General features: G+C 40.8%; 1 protein-coding gene across 6 annotated transcripts in view; it reads left to right on the top strand.

The window, feature by feature from the left end:
- The first annotated feature begins 20689 nt into the window (after positions 1-20689).
- Positions 20690-26421, top strand: part of LOC126347783 (luciferin 4-monooxygenase) — a 227067-nt gene continuing 221335 nt past the window's right edge. For 3 of the 6 annotated variants that reach the window (XR_007565169.1, XM_050002301.1, XM_050002302.1), the window contains exon 1: positions 21311-21426. The gene's annotated coding sequence lies outside the window, so the exon portion shown is untranslated. Of the gene's footprint in view, positions 20866-21310; positions 21427-26421 lie in introns of those variants that run through there. The other 3 variants (XM_050002304.1, XM_050002305.1, XR_007565168.1) reach the window with 2 other exon arrangements.

The raw sequence follows: 26421 nt of genomic DNA, 5'->3' as shown, positions 1-26421 counted from the left end.
AAACGTATGGTTCCTGAAGAGGGGCAGAAGCCTTTTCAGTAGTTGTAAGGCCAACAGTGTGGATGATTGACTGATCTGGCCTTGTAACAATAACCAAAACGACCTTGCTGTGCTGGTACTGTGAACGGCTGAAAGCAAGGGGAAACTACAGCTGTAATTTTTCCTGAGGGCATGCAGCTTTACTGTATGGTTAAATGATGATGGCATCCTCTTGGGTAAAATATTCCGGAGGTAAAATAGTCCCCCATTTGGATCTCAGGGCGGGGACTGCACAAGAGGACGTCGTTATCAGGAGAAAGAAAACTGGCGTTCTACGGATCGGAGCGTGGAATGTCAGATCCCTTGACCGGGCAGGTAGGTTAGAAAATTAAAAAAGGGAAATGGATAGGTTAAAGTTAGATATAGTGGGAATTAGTGAAGTTCGGTGGCAGGAGGAACAAGACTTTTGGTCAGGTGAATACAGGGTTATAAATACAAAATCAAATAGGGGTAATGCAGGAGTAGGTTCAATAATGAATTTAAAAAAATAGGAGTGCGGGTAAGCCACTACAAACAGCATAGTGAACGTATTATTGTGGCCAAGATATACACGAAGCCCATGCCTACTACAGTAGTACAAGTTTATATGCCAACTAGCTCTGCAGATGATGAAGAAATTGAAGAAATGTATGATGAAATAAAAGAAGGTATTCAGATAGTGAAGGGTGACGAAAATTTAATAGTCATAGGCGACTGGAATTCGGTAGTAGGGAAAGGGAGAGAAGAAACATAGTAGGTGAATATGGATTGGGGGTAAGAAATGAATGAGGAAGCCATCTGGTAGAATTTTGCACAGAGCATAACTTAATCATAGCTAACACTTGGTTCAAGAATTATAAAAGAAGGCTGTATACATGGAAGAATCCTGGAGATACTAAAAGGTATCAGATAGATTATATAATGGTAAGACAGAGATTTAGGAACCAGGTTTTAAATTGTAAGACATTTCTAGGGGAAGATATGGACTCTGACAACAATCTATTGGTTATGAACTGTAGATTAAAACTGAAGAAACTGCAAAAAGGTGGGAATTTAAGGAGATGGGACCTGGATAAACTGAAAGAACCAGAGGTTGTACAGAGTTTCAGGGAGAGCATAATGGAACAATTGGCAGGAATGGGGCAAAGAAATACAGTAGAAGAAGAATGGGTAGCTCTGAGGGATGAAGTAGTGAAGGCAGCAGAGGATCAAGTAGGTAAAAAGACGAGGGCTTCATCCAGTCCCAAACATGCTCAATGGGGGACAGATCCGGAGATCTTGCTGGCCAGGGTAGTTGACTTACACCTTCTAGAGCATGTTGGGTGGCACGGGATACATGCGGACGTGCATTGTCCTGTTGGAACAGCAAGTTCCCTTGCCAGTCTAGGAATGGTAGAACGATGGGTTTGATGACGGTTTGGATGTACCGTGCACTATTCAGTGTCCCCTCGACGATCACCAGTGTAGGAGATCGCTCCCCACACCATGATGCCGGGTGTTGGCCCTGTGTGCCTCGGTCGTATGCAGTCCTGATTGTGGCGCTCACCTGCACGGCGCCAAACACGCAGACGACCATCATTGGCACCAAGGCAGAAGCGACTCTCATCGCTGAAGACGACACGTCTCCATTCGTCCCTCCATTCACGCCTGTCGCGACACCACTGCAGGCGGGCTGCACAATGTTGGGGCGTGAGCGGAAGACGGCCTAACGGTGTGCGGGACCATAGCCCAGCTTCATGGAGACGGTTGCGAATGGTCCTCGCCGATACCCCAGGAGCAACCGTGTCCCTAATTAGCTGGGAAGTGGCGGTGCGGTCCCCTACGGCACTGCGTAGGATCCTACGGTCTTGGCGTGCATCCGTGCATCGCTGCGGTCCGGTCCCAGGTCGACGGGCACATCGATGTACTGTGGAGACCTCACGCCCCACGTGTTGAGCAATTCGGTGGTACGTCCACCCGGCCTCCCGCATGCCCACTATACGCCCTCGCTCAAAGTCCGTCAACTGCACGTACGGTTCATGTCCACGCTGTCGCGGCATGCTACCAGTGTTAAAGACTGCGATGGAGCTCCGTATGCCATGGCAAACTGGCTGACACTGACGGCGACGGTGCACAGATGCTGCGCAGCTAGAGCCATTCGACGGCCAACACCGCGGTTCCTGGTGTGTCCGCTGTGCCGTGCGTATGATCATTGCTTGTACAGCCCTATCGCAGCGTCCGGAGCAAGTATGGTGGGTCTGACACACCGGTGTCAATGTGTTCTTTTTTCCATTTCCAGGAGTGTATCATAGCAACTGCCTGTCCACAGCGATACTGGTAAACTGCCAATGCCTTACATCATCACTGTGTCTGCAGTTTGCGTGCTGATGCTACACTCAGCTAGTCCTCCTGCCAGGAAACCACTTGCAATAGCGACCAATTATGCTGCCTTGTGCTTTGTTGAGGTAGTAACTGCTGTCTGGGGACAAATTTTGCCCTTGCGTCACTGCTAACAGCAATTTTACCAGCATCTCAATGAATAAAGAATGTATTTGCTAATGGAGCATATCATATTCCATGACTGCTGAGTAATTGCTGGTATATACCCAACATACTGCACGCCATCAAGGAATATAATAGTGTCTGCATCTCCAAAACTATTACACTCTCAGAAGTAGCCAGAGACTGCAAGCAGTGTTGTGGGTCATCATTCAGCATCATCATCTCAACATGGTGAGCAGAACAAACAGTTTCTTACTGCTTCCATTTGAGTGATTGGCAATGGCAGAATGATTAGACTGGAGAGTTGGTTTGAAAGTTCAATTTGTGAAAGTGGAATTGTGCATTGCTTTGAGTGAATTTATGGGTAACACATATGCTGGTTTGCACCCAGTTAGGTTTGGGCAGTGTAATTTGCTGGAGCATAGTACCCCACGCACTCAAGAGCAAGTGGTGCAAATAAGGACAGATAACATAGACTTGCATAAGTAATTAGATGCATTAAAAAAGGACAGGATTTTGTCCAGTTTATTAGAGTCCATTATATATGCTAAACCACTACCATAATTTCTCCTTTTTCATAAAGCATGTGAGGATGTGTTAGCAATTGTGATCAGTCTGTTCATAATAATGAAACAGAGCTGTTGACCAGATGGTCATTTGTTACCTACAGATAGATTACATTTAGTAGGAGATGTGAAAATGTATAAGATGTAGCAAGAAGAATTAAGGAATGCTCAGACGTTTGAAGTTCTGGGGAAAGGCTTATTGCAACATTTAAATAGAATGAATAGTTGTAGGTATTATCAGGAGCAATGAAACAGTGTGTCATAAAGGCAGTGTGAATTTGTTGAAAGTTTTATAAATAGAACAAGAAACTTAATATCAGTAAGTATTAGTTGATGGGAAGATGACATGAATAAGCTCCTTCTGCCAGAAGAAGAACAAAGGGCATTTGATACATATTTGCTGGAGTTGCCACCTGATGTATTGAGAAAGTATGGGCAGAGTTTCTGAATGACTTATTAGGAGATTGCAGTGTCACCTACTGGTGAGTGCACAACCTATAGAAGGCTCATCTTCACAGGGGTTTGGTTGTACACCATTGCTTTGAGCTCTATACTAATTCATGAAATAATATGCCAGCCGCTGAACAGTCAATAAATAATTTAAAGTACATTTGAGTATGAAAACATCAAGTAATCTGGGAATAGTCTGTTTGTACAATGGTATATTTTGATACAAGACCAGATTCAAAATCAGTTTTATTTTAGTCAAAACATGTTCTCTCAGTTTGTGGCTGTGTTTCTACACTGCTAGCAAATAATTCCTACATATTCAGTATTTCACATTTGCAAAGGCATGCCAATGTAAGTTATTTCATCACAAATATTGGGTTAACACAGTCTAATATAAAGATCAGCAATTTTTGTTCAAGCTGCCTCAATGAATAAACACATCGTAATTGCAAACTGTTGAACCAATATTTAATAAGTCCAAACTATTGACCACATTATTACATGCTAACACCAGTTTCATAGTCTGCGCCATTCTTATCCTCATGACAAACACCAACAAAAGGCCGCGATCGTGCACTACATTCTCCCTTTACATCTTGGTCATGTGATCACTACTTGTGTATTAGCATTGTTTAGCTCCTAGACCACCAATTAAAACTGCTTACAGTTTTAAAACATATTTTACATGAAATACACAAGTTAGATTTCTACACTACTTTTGCAGTTCATTGTTATGTAGATTAACAGATTAATTCTACACCCAGCAGACACTTTCTTTTATATACTACTTTTTACACTATTAATCAGAACTGCAAGAACCTAGTGAAATTCACTGTGCATTTCTTTATGCTCTTAGGTTACTACTGTAGTCAAATAATGACTACACAACATATTTTACGAGAATGTCTCACTAATACATATAAACAATAAAGATAATTGTATAAATGCTTATGCAGATGCTAACCTTTGATTGAAAATTATATATTTGCAAGTAATTTTATCATAAACAACATATCTAAACTTTAATAACATAACTAATGTCTGCATTACATACTTGATGGAGAATTTATTGGACTTTTTATTTACTTCCTGTAGTTATTTCTGTTCTTTAGTGAATATATAGTTTAGCTGTAGACACACTCAGAATCTCGCCATGTTAACATGCCATCCACTAATGCTTAGCCATGCAGTGTATTTAATTATGAAGGATTTCCTGAAAGCATTCGCAGACTCAGCTGTGGCTCAGTCACCAGCAATACAGCACTCAACTTCACGCATTGATAGATCTGTACTTCCACAAACTTTAGAATTATATGCCACAAGAATGTTTTATGAAGTATCCCAATCACTATGATGGCTGTTTACATAATGATTTAATATCTTCCCTACCATACAATGCACTCACTCCATTCCTCCATTCATCTGTTGATGCAACGCACTAATCCCTAACTTACGAATATGCAATAGATGACAAAGTTGTTTCATTAATTTCCACATAAAATTGGTACCTTGATCATTAATTATCATTTCTGGACCATCATACTTCAACAATTAATTATTTATCATGCTCTGAGCTGCATGGTTGGTTTGCTGATTTGATGTAGCTGCCAATCCTAAAAAAAAATCTGTTATTGTTAGCACATATGGATTCCCTGCTGGCAATCATTCCAAATAGTAAAATTAGCGTCCAATAATCATTGCAGGAGAATATGCTGGTGGCTCCATTCAGCCTGCTGGGCACATAGCACACAGTTCTTCACATCCTGTTTACATGTATGCCACAAGTACTTCTTGGCTACAATCTGTTTCATTGCTCTTTGACTCCTGTGACTTGACAACTTATCATATGCCAGTATAAACACTTCCACACACATCATGGCTCATACCACAACAGGCAGGCCTAGTTTTGTCTTCTTGCATAACACCCAGTCATGCACAATGAAATGTGGCTTCATTGCAAATAGTTTACAGTTCTTGTCAGCTGGAAACACTTCCTGCCACTCCACAATAGTATGACTCTTTCTTCATAACATACAGACCCTCCTGCTAAGGCCATCTGCATTCCTGAGATTCTTGTATGTTCAATTTGCTACTTCAAAATCGAATTCGCTAAGTTAAAGTACCCAATACTTTAATCTACTTGATGGATCTTAAAACCATAGAGGTCATTTTAATATCACATGATCCATTACCATTTTAAACTTCTTACCAAACAGATAACATAGGAAGTAGGTCTTACCTCATATGAGACGCAGCATTTCCTCCTCTGTGGCAAAATAGTATCTCTCCACTTTATTTAATGGACTTGAGGCATAGGCAGCCAGATGCACCACCCCATACACCTGTTGGCTAGCCAAGCAAATGACTGCTATCATTACTGGCCAGTATGAATTCTTTCTCATAAGTTAAAGAGAGAGAGAGAGAGAGAGAGAGAGAGAGAGAGAGAGAGAGAGAGAATGGACCAGTTTTTCGTACAGTAAGTGAATGAGAGGTTGTGCTGTTGTTGTTGTTGTTGTTGTTGTGGTCTTTGGCCCCGAGACTAGTTTGATGCTACCCTATCCTGTGCAAGCCCTTTCATCTCCGAGTAACTACTGCAACCTACATCTTCCTGAATCTGCTTAGCATGTTCATCTCTTGGTCTCTCTCTATGATTTTTACCCTTCATGCTTCCCTCCAATACTAAATTGCTGATCCCTTGATGCCTCAGACCATGTCCTACCAACTGATCCCTTGTTTTAGTCAGGTTGTGCTACAAAGTCCTCTTCTCCCCAATTCTATTCAGTAGTTCCTCATTAATTACATGATTCACCCATCTAATCTTCAGCATTCTTCTGTGGCACCACATTTCAGAAACTTCTATTTTCTTCTTGTTTAAACTGTTCATCATCCATGCTACACTTCCAGACATGGCTATACCTGAAACAAATACCTTCAGAAAAGACTTCCTGACTCTTAAAAACTATACTCAATGTTAACAAATTTCTCTTCTTCAGAAAAGCTTCCCCTGCCATTGCAAGCCTACATTTTATATCCTCTCTACTTTGACCATCATTAGTTACTTTGCTCCACAAATAACAAAACTCGTCTACTAATTTAAGTGTCTCATTTCTGAATCTAATTCCCTCAGTATCACCTGGTTTAATTTGACTACATTCCATTATTCCCATTTTGCTTTTGTTGATGTTCATCTTATGTCCTCCTTTCAAGACACTGTCCATTCCATTCAACTGCACTTCCAAGTGCTAAGCTGTCTCTGACAGAATTGCAATGTCATAGGCAAATCTCAAAGATTTTATTCCTTCTGCGTGGATTTTAATTCCTGCTCCAAATTTTTTTCTTTTTTTTTGTTTCGTTTACTGCTTGCTCAATATACAGATTGAATAACATTGGAGATTGGCTACAACCCTGTCTTACTACCTTCTCAACCACTGCTTCCCTTTCATGCCCCACAACTGTAATAACTGCAGTCTGGTTTCTGTGTAAGTTGTTGTAAGTAGCCTTTTGCTCCTTTTATCAGTGCCATCTTCATAATTTGAAGGAGAGTATCCCAGTCAACATCATCAAAAGCTTTCCCCAAGCTTACAAACACTAGAAATGTAGGTGTGCCTTTCCTTAATTTAGCTTCTAAGATACGTCATAGGATCAGTATTGCCTCGCATGTTCCAACATTTCTACGGAATCCAAACTGATCTTCCCAGAGGTCAGCTTCTACCAGTTTTTCCATTTGCCTGTAAAGAATTCGTGTTAGTATTTTGCGGCCATGATTTATTAAACTGTTAGTTCAATAGTTTTCTCACCTATCAACACGTGCTTTGTTTGGGATTGGAATTATTATATTCTTCTTGAAGTCTGAGGGTATTTTGCCTGTCTCATACATCTTGCTGACCAGATGGTAGAGTTTTGAGATGGCTGGCTCTCCCAAGACTATCAGTAGTTCTAATGGAATATAGTCTACTCCCAGGGCCCTTTTTTTTACTTAAGTCTTTCAGTGCTGTGTCAGATTCTTCATACAGTATAAGATCTCCCATTTCATCTTCAGCTACGTCCTCTTCTGTTTCCATAATCTTTGTCTCAAGTACGTTGCCCTTGTATAGATCCTTTATATACTCCTTCCACATTTCTGTTTTCCCTTCTTTGCTTAGGACTGGTTTCCCATTTGAGCTCTTGATATTCATACAGGTGGTTCTCTTTTCTGCAAAGGTCTCTTTAATTTTCCTGTAGGCAGTATTTATCTTGCCTCTAGTGACATATGCCTCTACATCCTTACATTTGTCCTCTAGCCATCCTTGCTTAGCCATTTTGCACTTCCTGTCGATCTCATTTTTGTGACATTTGTATTTGTGTTCACCTACTTTTTTTACTGCATTTTTATATTTTCTGCATTATCAGTATCTCTTCTGTTACCCAATTATTTCTAATAGTCCTCATCTTTTTACCTACTTGATCCTCTGCTGCCTTCACTATTTCATCTCTCAAAGCTACTGTATTTCTTTCCCCTGTATTTGTCATTCATTCCCTAATACTCTCTCTGAAACTCTCTACAACCTCTGGTTCTTTCAGTTTATCCTGGTCCCTTCTCCTTAAATTCCTACCCTTTTCAGTTTCTTTAGTTTTAACCTACAGTTCATAACCAATAAATTGTGGTCAGAGTCCACGTCTGTCCCTGGAAATGTCTTACAATTTAAAACCTGGTTCCTAAATCTCTGTCTTACCATTATATAATCCATCTGAAATCTTCAAGTGTCTCCTAGCCTCTTTCACCTCTACAGCCTTTTTTCATGATTCTTAAACCAAGTGTTAGCTTTGATTAATCTATGCTCAGTGCAAAATTCTACCAGGTGGCTTCCTCTTTCATTCCTTACCCCAGACCGTATTCACCTACTACTTTTCCTTCTCTTCCTCTCCCTACTATCAAATTCTAGTCCTCCATGTGTGTTAAATTTTTGTCTCCCTTAACTATCTGGATAATTTGTCTTATTGCATTATATATTTCTTCAATCTCTTCAACATCTGTGGAGCTAGTTGCCATATCAACTTGTACTATTATGGTAGGTGTGGGCTTCATGTCTATCTTGGCTACAATAATGCATTCACTATGCTGTTCGTAGTAGCTTATCCAAGCTTCTATTTTTTTATTCATTATTAAACCTAATCCTGCATTACCTCTATATGATTGTGTATTTCTAATCCTGTATTCACCTGACCAGAAGTTTTGTTCCTCCTGCCACCAAACTTCACTAGTTTCCACTATATCTAACTTTAACCTATCTATTTCCCCCTTTTTTTATTTTCTAACCTACCAGTCTGATTAAGCGATCTGACATTCAATTCTCCGATCTGTAGAAGGCCAGTTTTCTTTCTCCTAATAACGCCATCCTCCTGAGTAGTACCTGCCTGGAGATCCAAATGGGGGACTATTTTACCTCTGGAATTTTTATCCAAGAGGACACCTTAACCAACCGGTAAAGCTGCATGCCATCAGGAAAAATTACAGCTGTTGTTTCCCCTTTCAGCCATTCGCAGTACCAGCACAGCAAGTCAGTTTTGATTAATGTTACAAGGCCAGATCAATCATTCAGACTGTTGCCCTTGCAACTACTGAAAAGGTTGCTGCCCCTCTTTAGGAACCACATGTCTGTCTGGCCTCTTACCAGATTCCCCTCCATTGTGGTTGCAACTATGGTATGGCTATCTGTATTGCTGAGGCACGCAAGCCTCCCCACCAAGAGCAAGGTCCATGGTTCATGGGAAGGAGGGTTGCGCTATCTCTGCAGACAAACTTCCTATATTAACTGGCTAACCCTAACAACGACTGTAACTTCCTCTATGCATGAGACATTTGAAAATTCTGTATGGCTCTCACTAATTCAAAATCCGTCTGAACTTCATCACAACTAATCATACTACCTACTGTAACTACTGTACTTCTTGAAGCACGAAGTGGCAGTTCTCTCTACTAGGAGTCAACCTCTTAAATACCTCGCTTAATCACAGCACTTGCTCCTTTATGTCATTTGTAAAGACAGTTCTCCTTTATGTCATTTGTAAAGACAGGTATGTCAACGAGGTATACCAAATTTTGCCTTGGTTTCAACCCTCACAAGACAAATGCTGAAATGTGTTCAGTATATTCTTAAACACAAAGTGGCATATGATGATAATGGTAGCATCCTGAGAGAACTGTAAATAATGTTTTGGCTGGTTCTCTTGGGCCACTTCTAATTGATAATAGTCACTCCACAGACCCAGGGTGGAAAAGTACTCGTACATTCCCAAATTGTCCTAAGTCTGTATTATATTTGGTATGAGATATACATCCATAATTGTACAATTATTAAAATGTCTCTAGTCACAGAAAAACTGGTACACTTTGGTTCCGTTCCTACTCTTCTTCAACAGAATTACTAGTTGTGCTCCCCAAGTAGTGATAATTTCCTGACATGTGCCATACTGCAAATGTTGGTTAATGAACTCCTCCATCATCGTTTATAGGTGATAAGATTCACAGTACGGTATACCAACACATATGGCTTATTTTAGCTAGGATATTGTGTTGGATCGCTACGGTCACTTGGAAAAGATCCACAAGAATTAAACACATCCTTAGAAATCTAAGAACAGCTCCTCGATTGCCAATTTTTCTTCCATTTCTTCCAACTGTTTCTCTCTATCCCATAACGCAGTTATTCTGGTGGCTTGCTTATTCTTAGGATCTGAATTCATCATGTCCAGAATCATCTTCCAAAATCTTCAAATTGGTGGCCAAACTCCAAAGACAAGTTCATGTCTTTGGTCTCAAAATTGTTTGTACCCTAGATGACTGAAAAAACATGGCCTGCTCAGATGAGTCTGAATTTCGGTTGGTAAGAATTGATGGTAGAATTCAAGTGTGACACAGGCCCCACAAAGCCATGCTTCCAATTTGTCAACAAGGTGCTGTGCAACTAGTGGTGGCTCTGTAATGGTGTGATCTGTGTTTACATGGAATGGACAGGGTCCTCCAGTCCCAGTGAATTGATCACTGACTAGAAATGGTTATGTTCAGCTATTTGCTGAACTTCAAGTTCCTAAACAAAGATAGAAATTTTATGGATGACAATGTGCAATTTCTCTGGGCCATAAATGTTCGTATTTGGTATGAAGAACATTCTGGACAATTTGAGCAAATGATTTGACCCTCCCAGATCACTCAACATAAATCCCATCAAATACATGTGAGACATAATCAAAAGGTTAGTTCATGCACAAAATTCTGCACTTGCATTACTTTCGCAGTTATTGACGGCTATACTGTAGGGGAAACATGGCTCAGTATTTCTGCAGGGACTTCCAGCGACTTATTGAGGCCAAGTATTGAGTTCCTGTACTACACCAACATCATATTATGAGGTATCCCATGAATTTTTGTCACCCCACTGTATGAAAAGAAGTCTTATCAACTACCACAATGTACTGAACAATGCCAATTTTAGCGTGATGTTTACAGGAAATGTAACCCAAAGATTGCACAGTAACCATTAAAAATATGTGGCCAAACTTTCATACATTCATGGAAATGTTTTGTCCCCACCTAAAAACTCAATAATATCACTGATTCCCATGAACAGGTGTCAATATTACTCACAGCATATAACATATCATAGCAAGCCCAAACCTCCCCCCATGAACCATGGACCTTGCCGCTAGTGGGGAGGCTTGCGTGCCTCAGCGATACACATGGCCGTACCATAGGTGCAACCACAATGGAGGGGTATCTGTTGAGAGGCCAGACAAACGTTTGGTTCCTGAAGAGGGACAACAGCCTTTTCAGCAGTTGCAAGGGCAACAGTCTGGATGATTGACTGATCTGGCCTTGCAACAATAACCAAAACGGCCTTGCTGTGCTGGTACTGCGAACGGCTGAAAGCAAGGGGAAACTACGGCAGTAATTTTTCCCGAGGGCATGCAGCTTTACTGTATGATTAAAAGATGATGGCGTTCTCTTGGGTAAAATATTCTGGAGGTAAAATATTCTCCCATTCGGATCTCCGGGCAGGGACTACTCAAGAGGATGTCGTTATCAGGAGAAAGAAAACTGGCGTTATACGGATTGGAGTGTGGAATGTCAGATCCCTTAATCGGGCAGGTAGGTTAGAAAATTAAAAAGGGAAATGGATAGGTTAAAATTAGATATAGTGGGAATTAGTGAAGTTCGGTGGCAGGAGGAACAAGACTTCTGGTCAGGTGACTACAGCGTTATAAACACCAAATCAAATAAGGGTAATGCAGGAGTAGGTTTAATACTGAATAGGAAAATAGGAATGCGGGTAAGCTACAACAAACAGCATAGTGTACATATAATTGTAGCCAAGATAGATACGAAGCCCAAACCTACTAAAGTAGTACAAGTTTATATGCCAACTACCTCTGCAGATGACGAAGAAATTGAAGAAATGTATGATGAAATAAAAGAAGTTATTCAGATAGTGAAGGGTGACGAAAATTTAATAGTCATGGGCGGCTGGAATTCGGTAGTAGGAAAAGGGAGAGAAGGAAACGTAGTAGGTGAATATGGATTGGGGGAGAGAAATGAAAGAGGAAGCCGCCTGGTAGAATTTTGCACAGAGCATAACTTAATCATAGCTAACACTTGGTTCAAGAGTCATAAAAGAAGGCTGCATACATGGAAGAAGCCTGGAGGTACTGACAGGTTTCATACAGATTATATAATGGTAAGACAGAGATTTAGGAACCAGGTTTTAAACTGTAAGACGTTTCCAGGGGCAGATGTGGACTCTGACCATAATCTATTGATTATGACCTGTAGATTAAAAGTGGAGAAACTGCAAAAAGGTGGGAATTTAAGGAGATGGGACCTGGATAAACTGAAAGAACCAGAGGTTGTACAGAGTTTCAGGGAGAGCATAAGGGAACAATTTACAGGAATGGGGGAAAGAAATACAGTAGAAGAAGAATGGGTAGCTTTGAGGGATGAAGTAGTGAAGGCAGCAGAGCATCAAGTAGGTAAAAAGACGAGGGTTAGTAGAAATCCTTGAGTAACAGAAGAAATATTGAATTTAATTGATGAAAGGAGAAAATATAAATATGTAGTAAATGAAGCACGCAAAAAGGAATACAAACATCTCAAAAATGAGATCGACAGGAAGTGCAAAATGGCTAAGCAGGGATGGCTAGAGGACAAATGTAAGGATGTAGAGGCTTACCTCACTAGGGGTAAGATATATACTGCCTACAGGAAAATTAAAGAGACCTATGGAGATAAGAGAACCACTTGTATGAACATCAAGAGCTCAGACGAAAACCCAGTTCTAAGCAAAGAAGGGAAAGCAGAAAGGTGGAAGGAGTATATAGAGGGTGTATACAGGGGCGATGTACTTGAGGACAATATTATGGAAATGGAAGACGATGTAGATGAAGATGAAATGGGAGATACGATACTGCGTGAAGAGTTTGACATAGCACTGAAAGACCTGAGTCGAAACAAGGCCCCCAGAGTAGACAACATTCTATTGGAACTACTGACGGCCTTGGGAGAGCCAGTCCTGACAAAACTGTACCATCTGGTGAGCAAGATGTATGAAACAGGCGAAATACGCTCAGATTTCAAGAAGAATATAATAATTCCAATCCCAAAGAAAGCAGGTGTTGACAGATGTGAAAATTACCGAACTATCAGTTTAATAAGTCACAGCTGCAAAATACTAACGCGAATTCTTTACAGACGAATGAAAAAACTGGTAGAAGCCGACCTCAGGGAAAATCAGTTCGGATTCCGTAGAAATGTTGGAACACGTGAGGCAATACTGACCCTATGACTTATCTTAGAAGCTACATTTAGGAAGGGTAAACCTACGTTGCTAGCATTTGTAGACTTAGAGAAAGCTTTTGACAATGTTGACTGGAATACTCTCTTTCAAATTCTGAAGGTGGCAGGGGTAAAATACAGGGAGCGAAAGGCTATTTACAATTTGTGCAGAAACCAGATGGCAGTTACAAGAGGCGAGGGACATGAAAGGGAAGCAGTGGTTGGGAAGGGAGTGAGACAGCGTTGTAGTCTCTCCCCGATGTTATTCAATCTGTATATTGAGCAAGCAGTAAAAGAAACAAAAGAAAAATTTGGAGTAGGTATTAAAATCCATGGAGAAGAAATAAAAACTTTGAGGTTCGCCGATGACATCATAATTCTGTCAGGGACAGCAAAGGACTTGGAAGAGCAGTTGAACGGAATGGAGAGTGTCTTGAAAGGAGGATATAAGATGAACATCAACAAAAGCAAAACGAGGATAATGGAATGGAGTCGAATTAAGTCAGGTGATGCTGAGGGAATTAGATTAGGTACTGAGACACTTAAAGTAGTAAAGGAGTTTTGCTATTTGGGAGCAAAATAACTGATGATGGTCGAAGTAGAGAGGATATAAAATGTAGACTGGAAATGGCTAGGAAAGCGTTTCTGAAGAAGAGAAATTTGTTAACATCGAGTATAGATTTAAGTGTCAGGAAGTCATTTCTGCAAGTATTTGTAAGGAGTGTAGCCATGTCTGGAAGTGAAACATGGACGATAAATAGTTTGGACAAGAAGAGGATACAAGCTTTCGAAATGTGGTGCTACAGAAGCATGCTGAAGATTAGATGGGTAGATCACATAACTAATGAGGAAGTATTGAATAGGATTGGGGAGAAGAGAAGTTTGTGGCACAACTTGACCAGAAGAAGGGATCGGTTGGTAGGACATGTTCTGAGGCATCAACGGATCACCAATTTATTACTGGAGGGCAGCGTGGAGGGTAAAAATCGTAGACGGGGACCAAGAGATGAATACACTAAGCAGATTCAGAACGGTGTAGGTTGCAGTAGGTACTGGGAGATGAAGAGGCTTGCAAAGGAAAGGGTAGCGTGGAGAGCTGCATCAAACCAGTCCAGGACTGAAGACCACAACAACAACAGTAAACCCAACTGCCTCTTTCCCGTGAAGTCAAAACTTGTCACAGACATGTGCAACACAAGTGTCCAACAAAAACTTGTGTATGTTCCATCCACAAAAACTTGTGTTTCCTTCCATCCTCAAAGACAACTGAACGGAATACCGCCTCTGCACATGTTTCAGTTGTGCTAAAATTTAGTGGGAGTGCCACTTCAGGCCATGGAGCCCCCATTTTTGTTTCAGGCCCGGATCTACGGGGTGGCAACTTCAGGGGGCGTCAAATTCATAGCACAAGTGACACCCAATCACCTGACCACGTTCGAAGTGCATGAATTGCGCGGAGCGCCCTATGCTGCTTTCTCGAGGTGTCTAATGACTCCTGAGGTCGCTGATATGGGGTTCGTGGCAGTAGGTGGCAGCAAAATGCACCTAACAGGCGTATACCAACTGATGTTTGTTTCTGTGGTTGATTGGGCGTGCAAAATGACCAGCTTCGTCATAATTATTAGCGAAATCCATAGATTCAAGACTGCCAGAATGGAAATAAACAACTAACAGGAATGACAGATAAGAAAGATTACATATTACCTTCTAAGTGAACCTAAAAAAGTGAAATTTTGACAGAAAACTTTGCCAGATCGCTACACCACTTGTAAAATCTCTGATTAGCAGTTCCTTAGTTCTATTGTCGGAATATCGCGGAAAACGCGTTGTACGAACACGTTTAACGCCAAACCCTACAATAAACACGGAAAACTAAACGGTGATTCTGGCAGGGTTAGTGATGTTAACTGGAGAACTAGTTTTGACAATAGCAGGCATAGTTACAGAATTCGTGGTGACAAGATTGGCAGAACAAGGAAGGAGAGGAAAAGGGGACATCACACAAAATATATAGAAGAACATGACAATTCCAAATTTATATAAAAATTTCATATTACTACTACTATTTTTCGGTCTGTGCTTGAGAAACTGGAGCATACGAATTAAATGTGAAATGTTTTCCTAAATAAAAGTTTTAGCTTGTTGTAGGCCTATAGGCATTTGATGTTGGTACTTCATGTTATTTATGTAAATGAGGTAGATAAAAATGACTATTTCTGCCCAAACAGCCTCTGTTATCAGGCGTGTGTTACAACTGCTGCAATGTTAGAAAGGCCTGTTTCGTTTTATCTAGCTGATAGTGACAAAACAGACGTAATTAAACCACATCAGTCGTTGGTACTATTCATAGCCGGCACCGTAGCTCAGCGTGTTCGGTCAGAGGGTTTAGCCACCCTCTGTAACAAAAAAACTGCGTGAACGAATCAAAGTTCAACCTGTACAGGCGCCATCAAACGTCCGCCACGAACCAATTCAACGAACAATCTAGAACAAAATGGGATTTAAAAAAATCGTATTAACAGCATCTTCAATATTAGACACATTTCGATTTTTCGTGTAGCAAAATGTTTGACGAACCTTGACGAGGTAATAGATTCTTTTGCAGAGAAGAAAGCACGCCGTGTGAATCTATAGCAAGATTAAAGAGAAAAAGTTCTGGTACCTAAGGATTGAAGAAACATGTAGTGTTTTGCTTGTCTCTTGTGTTTATTGGTCTTATGTTTCCTATGTTTCACTTTATGTCACACAAAAGAGAAATTTATTAGCTAATGGGCAATAAAGAGTGAAAATTTTATGAAAAATTCTTATTCTCTCGATCACAAATAACCCCACCCATTATTAACTGCATTTTTTTTATTTTTTACGGGGGCTAGGATGCTAACCCGGCCGACTGGGAGCAGGGAGGCACCATGGGACATCTTAATTTTCAATGTCCTATGTACACATTGAAGTGCGATGGATGAATGCTGTGTGAAGAGATGTGGCACTACACTTTAGCATACTTAGGATCAAATAACATGTCTTACGTATCATACTCTTCAGTAAGATGTACGCTACCAAATGAACATATTTTTGAAAATCGATTTTTTTTTCATTTTAACGTCCCTATTTTCAAACGCTCTAGTGTTGGGGAGCGCCACTATCAACTTTTTGTCCCGATTCGAAAATATCGTAGATCCGTAACGATGCGTTACTCACATCCTGTACTTTCCTATATTGTCCTCCATTCTGTCAACAGTTCCATTATTGGTGCCCTACAACGATGTTGCCGTCCTTACAGCTTGTAACGCTACAGGCTGTGGGTTTATACGCGTACACCAGTCATGAAATGTGAAGGCTAGGTTCAGTGGCGTGGTACCGTGGCTGCTGAGCGAGATGGCTATGACCACGCTACAGCTGGCTGTCCAACCGTTTCCTGGAAATCCCGCATCATTAATACCTAGCATGGCCAAGTGTTAGCAGATGGCGTCCTAATCATTGCTACATTCTGAATGTTTTACGGTCAAATTATATAATCACCAAAGAACACAAATAACTACAAAGAGCAAATAAAAAAGTCCAAGAAAGTCTCCATCGACCACGTAATACAGGTAGTAGTTATGTTATTTAAGTTTAGATATGTTGTTTATAATAAAATTCCTTGCGACTACGTACTTTCCACGAAACAAAAAAAATATCGTAATATAAAGGTTATGCCAAGGCAAAGGTTAGCCTCTGCATAAACAGTTATATAATTATCTTTATCGTTTATTTTTATTAGTAAGACGTCATAGTAAAAAAAAGTTGTGCTATAGTCATTTGAGTACATTAGTAACCTACGAGCATAAAGAATTAAACTAGACTAGTTTCCTGCAGTTCCAAACTTCGGAATATTCGCAAAATATATCGGTAATAATAAAAATTTAAATAGAAATTTGGGGAAAACAATTTCTGTAAATGATAAAATATTGTGAGAACTTACAGAATCAAAAATTTAGGTTGTAACTGTAAATTTTGTGTGAATTACATTACGCGCTGCACTCCAAGATGTGAATTAATTCGCAAGAGTAAGATGCACACATAATGGCACATACGTGAACACACATTTTTTAGCAGCCAAACAAATGATAACAAAGATATAGGTGTACTCTTAACTACTTCGCAAGACGATAGGACACTATTTTTAAGCAAATTTGTTAGACCGTTAAAGTGGCAAGGGATGTTTGTGGGTGCGCTCTAGCCTTTAGAAGTCAGTTGAGATATCTACCTCTGTTGGGTCCCAGACTGATGATCAAGACTCAAGAATCAATCTGATTGTATTTAAGCTTTCATCTCCGTAGGAATGTTAAATTTCCGAGATTCATCCAGTGGTTCTTAATCTGACATGCCTTTTTCGTACGACTTGTTTTATGTTGTTGTTTCCCTTTACGTCGCTACAGACGTGTAGTCGTACATATTTTACAGTTACGGATTTTTTCCCTGACTAATGGCCTGCAGTACAGTAGAACAATGCTGTGACTTTTCGTATATTTATGTGCAATATAGTTCCTCCATCATGCGACGATCCTCTGTCTTCATGCAGTTCGTTACAACTTTGTGGCATCGCATACAACACGATCATCTGTGAAAGCCTCACTTTAGTTCCCGACGTTACAAGAAATATCAAATTTATTAGTGTAACCAGGAGACTTTTCAGGGGCGTATAGACTACGTGGAGAAGTCTCAGCAGTTTTCAGTCCAGTCCGGTCTCCTTACAAAGAAAGAGAGTTGAATAAAATTATAATCGAGTTTCCGGTCAAAGAGTTCATTGTTAGCACACACTGATCTGTAAATGAATTAATCAAAAAGTCAGTGAAATTAATCTGCCAATTTATGCATTTAAATCAATTTTCCTCGGTCAGCCGGAACCGGCGACATCTTACGTGACTAGAGGACTATCGAATGGTGGGAGTGAAGCCATTTTCATTACTACAATTGGTTATAATTCATACTTATTATAAACATGTATGTATGTATGTGTGTGTGTTCCACACCTTCTACTAAACCATTAGACCGATTTCAACCAGACTTGGTACACATGTCCCTTACCGTCAGGCAACAATGGCTATTGGGGAACCACCTGCCAAACATAGTTCAGAAGACATGACTTCATAAACAATAAGATGGGTAAAAAACTGCCACATTTTGCACGACGTTTAAAGTTATTATTTCTTTGGTGCTACCTCTATTTGCATTATAATCCGTGGACAGTATCCACATATGCCGGTAAATGAACGTACACAAATATATCATTGTACGGCAGATAATTCAAGAGATGTGGATTTATAAACACAACGATGCGTGAAAAATTGCTGCATTATGCACGAAATCTTAATACATTTATCCTATAATACTGAGCCACTCGTATAGTCGAGTCAGCTTAAGGAAATCCCTGATACCTGGCAGCGCCATTGACATTTTTCAATTGCAAGGGCAAATCACCGCCGAAGGCCATACAATAGCTGTCTATAGAGCGATGAAGAGGCGTTGACTTAGAGAAGTTGTAAACACGCGAAGCAGCTGCGCCCAGCATTCAGAAATTGCTTTACAGTTTCAAATGTGATTTCATGAATACGTGGATATAAATTTTTTCTGTATTACAATATAAACATAGTCATTTTTTGTTTTAACTTGGAACAGAAAATCGGCAGAATCAATAGACGGACAATGCGAAGTTTGTCAGCTAGTTTAATTCATAAAATACACAAGACGGCGAAAATCAGCTGAAGTTATTGGAGCACTGCTTTCAAATTCAAGCCACACCAACACCAGCGCATAGGAACACTGATCCTCGCACGTTCGGAGAGCTGTCTCCAGCACGGGATCACAACAGGAGGCCGAGTGGCCCCCACGGCTGGTATCAGCGGGAATGGCTTGCACTGCCTCCCCACTCAGGGTGGCTACAGGTACCTTTTTCTATCGGAGGACGAGCACTTCTGTGCTGAGTCAGAGGTTACAAAATAATGAGAGACGCCGTCTCAGCTCCATTTCATTGCCGTTCTTAGTCGGCCTCACTTCGTGACTACTAGTAGCAGTGGCGTAGCGAACGTAACTGATGCCCGGAGCAAAACAGTTCCTCACAAGCGACTTCTAATCAAGCTGCGGAGCTATGGGGTATCGTCTCAGTTGTGCGACTGGATTCGTGATTTCCTGTCAGGAAGGTCGCAGTTCGTAGTAATAGACGGCAAATCATCGAGTAAAACTGAAGTGATATCAGGTGTTCCCCAGGGAAGCGTCCTGGGACCTCTACTGTTCCTGATCTATATAAATGACCTGGGTGACAATCTGAGCAGTTCTCTTAGACTGTTCGCAGACGATGCTGTAATTTACCGTCTAGTAAGGTCATCCGAAGACCAGTATCAGTTGCAAAGCGATTTAGAAAAGATTGCTGTATGGTGTGTCAGGTGGCAGTTGACGCTAAATAACGAAAAGTGTGAGATGATCCACATGAGTTCCAAAAGAAATCCGTTGAAATTCGATTACTCGATAAATAGTACAATTCTCAAGGCTGTCAATTCAACTAAGTACCTGGGTGTTAAAATTACGAACAACTTCAGTTGGAAGGACCACATAGATAATATTGTCGGGAAGGCGAGCCAAAGGTTGCGTTTCATTGGCAGGACACTTAGAAAATGCAACAAGTCCACTAAAGAGACAGCTTACACTACACTCGTTCGTCCTCTGTTAGAATATTGCTGCGCGGTGTGGGATCCTTACCAGGTGGGATTGACGGAGGACATCGAAAGGGTGCAAAAAAGGGCAGCTCGTTTTGTATTATCGCGTTATAGGGGAGAGAGTGTGGCAGATATGATACACGAGTTGGGATGGAAGTCATTACAGCATAGACGTTTTTCGTCGCGGCGAGACCTTTTTACGAAATTTCAGTCACCAACCTTCTCTTCCGAATGCGAAAATATTTTGTTGAGCCCAACCTACATAGGTAGTTATGATCATCAAAATAAAATAAGAGAAATCAGAGCTCGAACAGAAAGGTTTAGGTGTTCGTTTTTCCCGCTCGCTGTTCGGGAGTGGAATAGTAGAGAGATAGTATGATTGTGGTTCGATGAACCCTCTGCCAAGCACTTAAATGTGAATTGCAGAGTAGTCATGTAGATGTAGATGTAGATTCTGCACTGCATTACATGAATATGAACACGCTGGATATATAATTTTAAACAGAAGATGTTATAAATTCTGTTCAACGTCCAATAAAACTAAAAAAAAAAACATAGCAATTCAACATAAACTTTCCGTAAGCCCATTTCAGTTAACGTCTTCTTTCAATTAAATAGAGAAATTCGCGCTCGTCTTCTCCGTGTGAGAGAATGTTGGCAGCAACGGCTCCCATGTGACTGTGTAGGAGTGGACTTTCAACAGGCACAACATGAGCTTCTCCAGTCGGGAAGCACGCTGATAGGAACATTAGCACAGTGTGTGTTACACTTGACAACAGTTCCGTGCTGCCGGGTGACGTCACGGTAACCTATAGGAGCTGCGAACAGACACTCTCACAATCAAAGAAAAACGGTAAGCCCTTTTTCTTTATTGTCATAGTACAATAGCAAGACTAGAATTGTTCACATGAAGAATCTGTGTGAATTTCAACAGTGCTGAATCGTATAGGAAGGCAATATGTGTAGTTTGCGGTGACTGATAGTTCTGAAATGCACCGCAGAGGGAACACTTATCGCAATGAACTTGGCCTTGACGTAATTAATAGGAGGCTTGGCTGTTCCAAGGCTGCACTCCGAAAAGCCGGCGTCATTGTGCGAATTAAATACTCGAATCGCAACACTAATTTTTATTTTTTTAATGTAGCTACTGCCCATGGGAAGCTGAAAAATAGTTTTAGTGAAACGTCTCAGCTTGTTTTACTATACCTTGTGTTCCCTAACACCCTTGTTTCTGTCACGTACATTATGCAACCAGCGAAAACACATGATAAAAATAAGCAGCGCTGATAAGCTACTCTCACGCTTGCCGCACACAGAAGTGGAAACGAAGCCGTTCTTGTCAGTATCCGACAAGTGAGCAACACGGTGTTGTGCCATAAACATCGTCGGTCACTTTGTGTGGATTATCTCAGAGGTATGGAGCGCTACAAAGACTGTAAATATTTGGAAAAAATCATTAATAGTTAATTTACCTGGCGCTTATATTTCTCATTTATGTAGCTTAGCTGTGTTTTATAGTAATTTATCAAGGTTACTGCAAAAATTAGTGTAGTGTAGTATAGCACGCACGCTACATATAGGCGCAAACAACTACTACAAAAGTTTTTGTAGATTTCGTTAGACAAACTCGTACACAAATTATTGACTCAGGGTAAATTTCAAAAGATCTTCTGTCATATAGTTAATAAGACGCAAAGAGGATGTACCGGCATTGTAGAATTTAACAGCACTAGTCCAATAACTATGTTGGATAAATGCTCACATAAAAAGCAAATAAGTCGGGTTACAATTATGGTTATTAATGTTCGATATTCTCATCACCTTCCATCTGCCAGTATTAGGGGGAAAACACCAAGTTTACCTCTAGTAACTCAACCAGAAATGCCCCCATCAATATAGAGTGTTATGGTAAAGACTGTATAACTTTCAAAATATTCAGAAATATACAAATATAACTTCTAATATAACTGGTTGAAGTAACATGACTTTCTTCATAGATCATAATTTTCCTTTCCCTTCAGTAACATTTACATAGCGACGTCCCGCTTTATTACAATTTTTAACCACACTCTTCTGGACACATCGGATATAACTTCCTTAAATTCGAATGAGTAGGCATCTTTAATACATAGGCACTACTCTCTTCCTGTATTGAAGAATCATAACAAACCCAACGAAGAAACGAAGGATTTTGACCTACTCAAAGCATATAGGTGCAACATAGCACCGCGTGGTCTTAGGCGTCTTGTCACGGTTCGCGCGGCTCCCCCGTCGGAGGTTTGAGTCCTCCCTCGGTCATGCGTAAGTTAGTTTAATTTAGATAACGTATTCGTTAAGCTTGGGGACCGATGACCTCAGCAGTTTGGTGCCATAAGATCTTGCCACAATTTTCCAAATTTTTCAAAACACAGCGTCACATGCAGTCACAGAGCTACACGTTCTGTTTTCCAGCTGGTACGCTGCGCAACAGCGTAACAAGATGGACAGACGAGGATTACCTTAGTGCTGTCCTAGGCTGCTGAAAGTTCTCAGTAATAGCAAATTTAAGGCTGTTTTCGGAGGTTTCCCACATCTATCAGGTTTTATATTGGCCCAAAAAATATAGCTTTCAAAACACGCTTTATTCACTTCAGTTATTCCAGACGACACTAAAAATGAGAAACCATGGAATAGATGTGTAGTTTTATAAATAAATAAAGTGTTCCAGATCGCTTCAAAGTTGGATCAGATTTTTTAAAAAGTTTATTCCCTGTTTCTCTACTTCGAAGGCAATTAATGCGTCATTTCCTGATTCCGCATTCAGTTTTACACGACTGGCCGGTTGTAGTACATTCGGAAGTATTGTCATGCTTCTTTGTACATGTTTACATCTATACTTAATCTCAAACACATAGTCGAAAACAGAAAAAATAATTGTCTGCGCAAGCATTTTCTCGATCATCCTTTTTTATCCTATTTCACAGTTTTAATTGTTTTGTTCAGCCTAACATTATGGGGTACGAATAAAATATTTTTATGGATATTTTCTAGCTTTATTTCATAACGCATTGTATTCCCTGGACTTAACCATATGTGAATATAATTTCAAATGATTGAATCAAAAGTTGTACCAATATCCATCTTAATAACATAAAATTAAGTACATTGCATGTACAATTGAAATTTGCTTACGGTTTAGGCACAAAGATAATGTACCTTAAAAGAACTAAGTAGATAACTATCAATCGTTTAAGAAAGAAGTTTGTGTGTACTTCTCGCCATTCTGTGTTCTTGGAAGACGACACAGTTTCAAACTCATCGAATCAATTATATATAATAAATGACAAGCTTTCAATTTGGTCCCCACTTGGAAAAATGTTTGCGGACGCCCATGTGCCTATGCCGGCCGGAGTGACCGAGCGATTCTAGGCTCTACAGTCTGGAACCGCGCGACCGCTACGGTCGCAGGTTCGAATCCTGCCTCGGGCATGGATGCGTGTGATGTCGTTAGGTTAGTTAGGTTTAAGTAGTTCTAAGTTCTAGGGGACTGATGACCACAGCAGTGAAGTCCCACAGTGCTCAGAGCCATTTGAACCCATGTGCTTTGGAGATAGTGTGATACACGCTGCTGATATTCCGTATCCAGAAGGTACAAACCACTTTCCAGGCACTCTCAGAGAACTGTAGTAGGTGCGAATTTTAATGATAGACTTACAAATCCCACTCAGAAGTATCAATTTTTCAGCGCGTACGTACATGTCTGCGCTTTTTGAGACATAGCGCGACGCGTAATGAAAAGTACTTACATGGTGTTACAGAATCGTCTTTTCTCTTCAATGTAGTTCTCAACATTGTCCGGCATTTTATGTGGGTGATTTTGCTGATGTTTCGGTTTTAGGGGACTTAACTTTCACAAATGGATGTACAGATCGTTGCCGATACATTTTATGTGGGGATGTTAGATAATGTTACTAACTGGTTGCTAATGTGAAGTATGTTTGTTGTCCTTCTGAAGAAACCATCAGGCAAGGCGCCCAATGTGGCGTCGACTGAAATAAGACTCACTTGGGGACCGAACTTCCCCGGATGGGGTCTCCCGGGCAGCAATGCCATACGATCATTTCATTTTCTTCCGAAGAAGACGGGTTTAAATCCGCTGAAACCGTGCTTAAGGTTAACTGAATCTCACCCCTTATTGCAACTGATTTGCCGACTTATTCATCTCGTATTGTGTACCGTAGATAAAGTGCAGCCAAGTTCAGAATAATGTAACTATGAAGGCTGTCCACGTCCTGTCGTATACAATTTTTTTCCGCGTATGAAAGATCATGTTATTGGGTTGGTTCATAAGTTCCTAGAGTTTTTCCGTAAGTTTAATAAAGACAACAGATACACATAACAGACACTTTAGACATCGTTAATGGATTCTACTTTACTATTTACACAATAGTCTGCCAAGGTTGGGGTAACTTTTCGACTTCGCTACTGTAGGGATCACGTGGTTTTGAGGCGAGATTTCGCCGAGTCATGTTCGGAGAGCATTTTCATGCGGAAAGGAACGTTGGAGATTGTTCCATAGAGAGCGAAAAGGTGAACATCTTATGATGATGATGATGATGATGATTTATGGTGGTGGGCGCTAAACAGCGCCCTTGCATTAATGTTATACTGAAGAAGGTTTTCATAATCTGTGGAAGGAGATCACTAAACTGGAAAACTACGTTTGATCCCACCACGGGAAACGTAAAGCAACACCACGAAGGTGAGGTTCAGAAAAGCCTGTAATAAAACCCCAGCGAGACACAGCGGGATAGCTAAACGAAATCATGGAGAAAATACTTGTAAGGATGCTGCTAAAAAAGCGATAAATAACCGTGGCTGGATGACCACTTAGAAATAATACGTGACCCAGACACTCTGTAACACTTTAACATCTCACACCCAGTATTTTGGGAAGAATTCCGGACACCACACAAAATGTTAAGACACGAGTAACACTCGCCTCGTTATCAGTTAAAATAGAGGGAAGATCCTGTGGGAGACCAGTTCAGTCCTCAGGTCGTCAGATAAAACGCACTCACTTAATATATGTCGCGCTGACAACAGTGTACCGCATCGTAAGAGGAAGCCGTGTGACAATGGACAATGTCTCACTCTAAGCCGAGTAAGGGCTACTTCTTCATACCGTCGCTATCGGACGGAGGTGATCCATGGTAGCACTGAAGTATTGATGGAACGTAGTTTATTGTTCCTAACTTCCAGCCACTGTGACTCCCACCAACATATGGCCTTCCTGGACACAAATGAAGTGACAGCCCGCAGAGGGACCGAACAGCTGGCAGGAGGGGGAAGGGAGCAAGCCTCCTAAGCAGCAGCATAAGCGAGTTCGCTGCCTTGGATGCATATGACCCTGGAACTCAGCAAAAAGTGATTTCCTTGTTTTTCCCGTGCAAGAGAGGGAGAGCGTCCTGCTCTTGTTGCACCATCCGATCTGCTGGGTACATCTGTCCAACAGCGAGAAGGGCACTTAGAGAATCAGAACAGATGATAAATTTTTTGTCACGGTGCCTTCTCATCTGCTCCATTGCCCTCAGGACAGCACACAATTCCGCGTAATAAACTGAAAACTGCTCTGGGAGCCCCATTCTGAGGATAGTGTCGGGGAACTCGACAGAACAATTGAAAACGCCCCCCTGCTTAAAACCATCCGTCTATACGGTAATAAAATCTGGGAGGCTACGTAAAATTTCATTAAATTTAAGGGCACAAGACCAGGTGAATAAGGCTGGTGCGGGATGCCTTCCCAACAAAATTCCTGTTTATTGTTTTTGGTCAGTCTAGTAGAATGCGGGTGGGCATTATTGTGGAATAGCATCACTTCATGCACTCTTCCTGGTCGTTGTTCTTGGACTGAGTCTGCAAGACATCTCAGATGTTGATAATAAATGTCAGCAGTGATGTTTACACCTCGGGGGAGAAATTCGTAGTACACCAAACAATCGCTGCTCCACTAGATGCATAACATTATCCTTTGTGGATGTACGCAGGTCTTCATATGGGGAGTTGTTGCTTTGTTTGGGCTCAACCGTTCCTGTCTTTTCCTTATGTTAGCATAAAGATACCATTTATCGTCACCAATAACGATACACGATGGGAATGGTTGGTGTTATTGACGAGCAAATTGATGACGAGCAAGCAGGTATACACATATAGCCGGCTACCCGCTAATTTTTTGATTTTGGCTTAGAGCATGCAGTACCCACACATTTGATTTCTGAAACTTACCCATTGCATGCCACTGCCACGCGATGTTTGAATGATCATATCGCACGATGTTTGAATGATCATGGTTCATCACATTCCTCGCGTACGCTGACGTGGATCATTGTAGATTAATGATTTAAACGATCCTCATCAAACCACAAAGATC

This window comes from Schistocerca gregaria, chromosome 1 (assembly GCF_023897955.1).
Source record: "Schistocerca gregaria isolate iqSchGreg1 chromosome 1, iqSchGreg1.2, whole genome shotgun sequence".
NCBI lineage: Eukaryota > Metazoa > Arthropoda > Insecta > Orthoptera > Acrididae > Schistocerca > Schistocerca gregaria.
The sequence above is the reverse complement of the archived record's forward strand: the minus strand, read 5'-3'. Positions and strand labels throughout refer to the sequence as shown.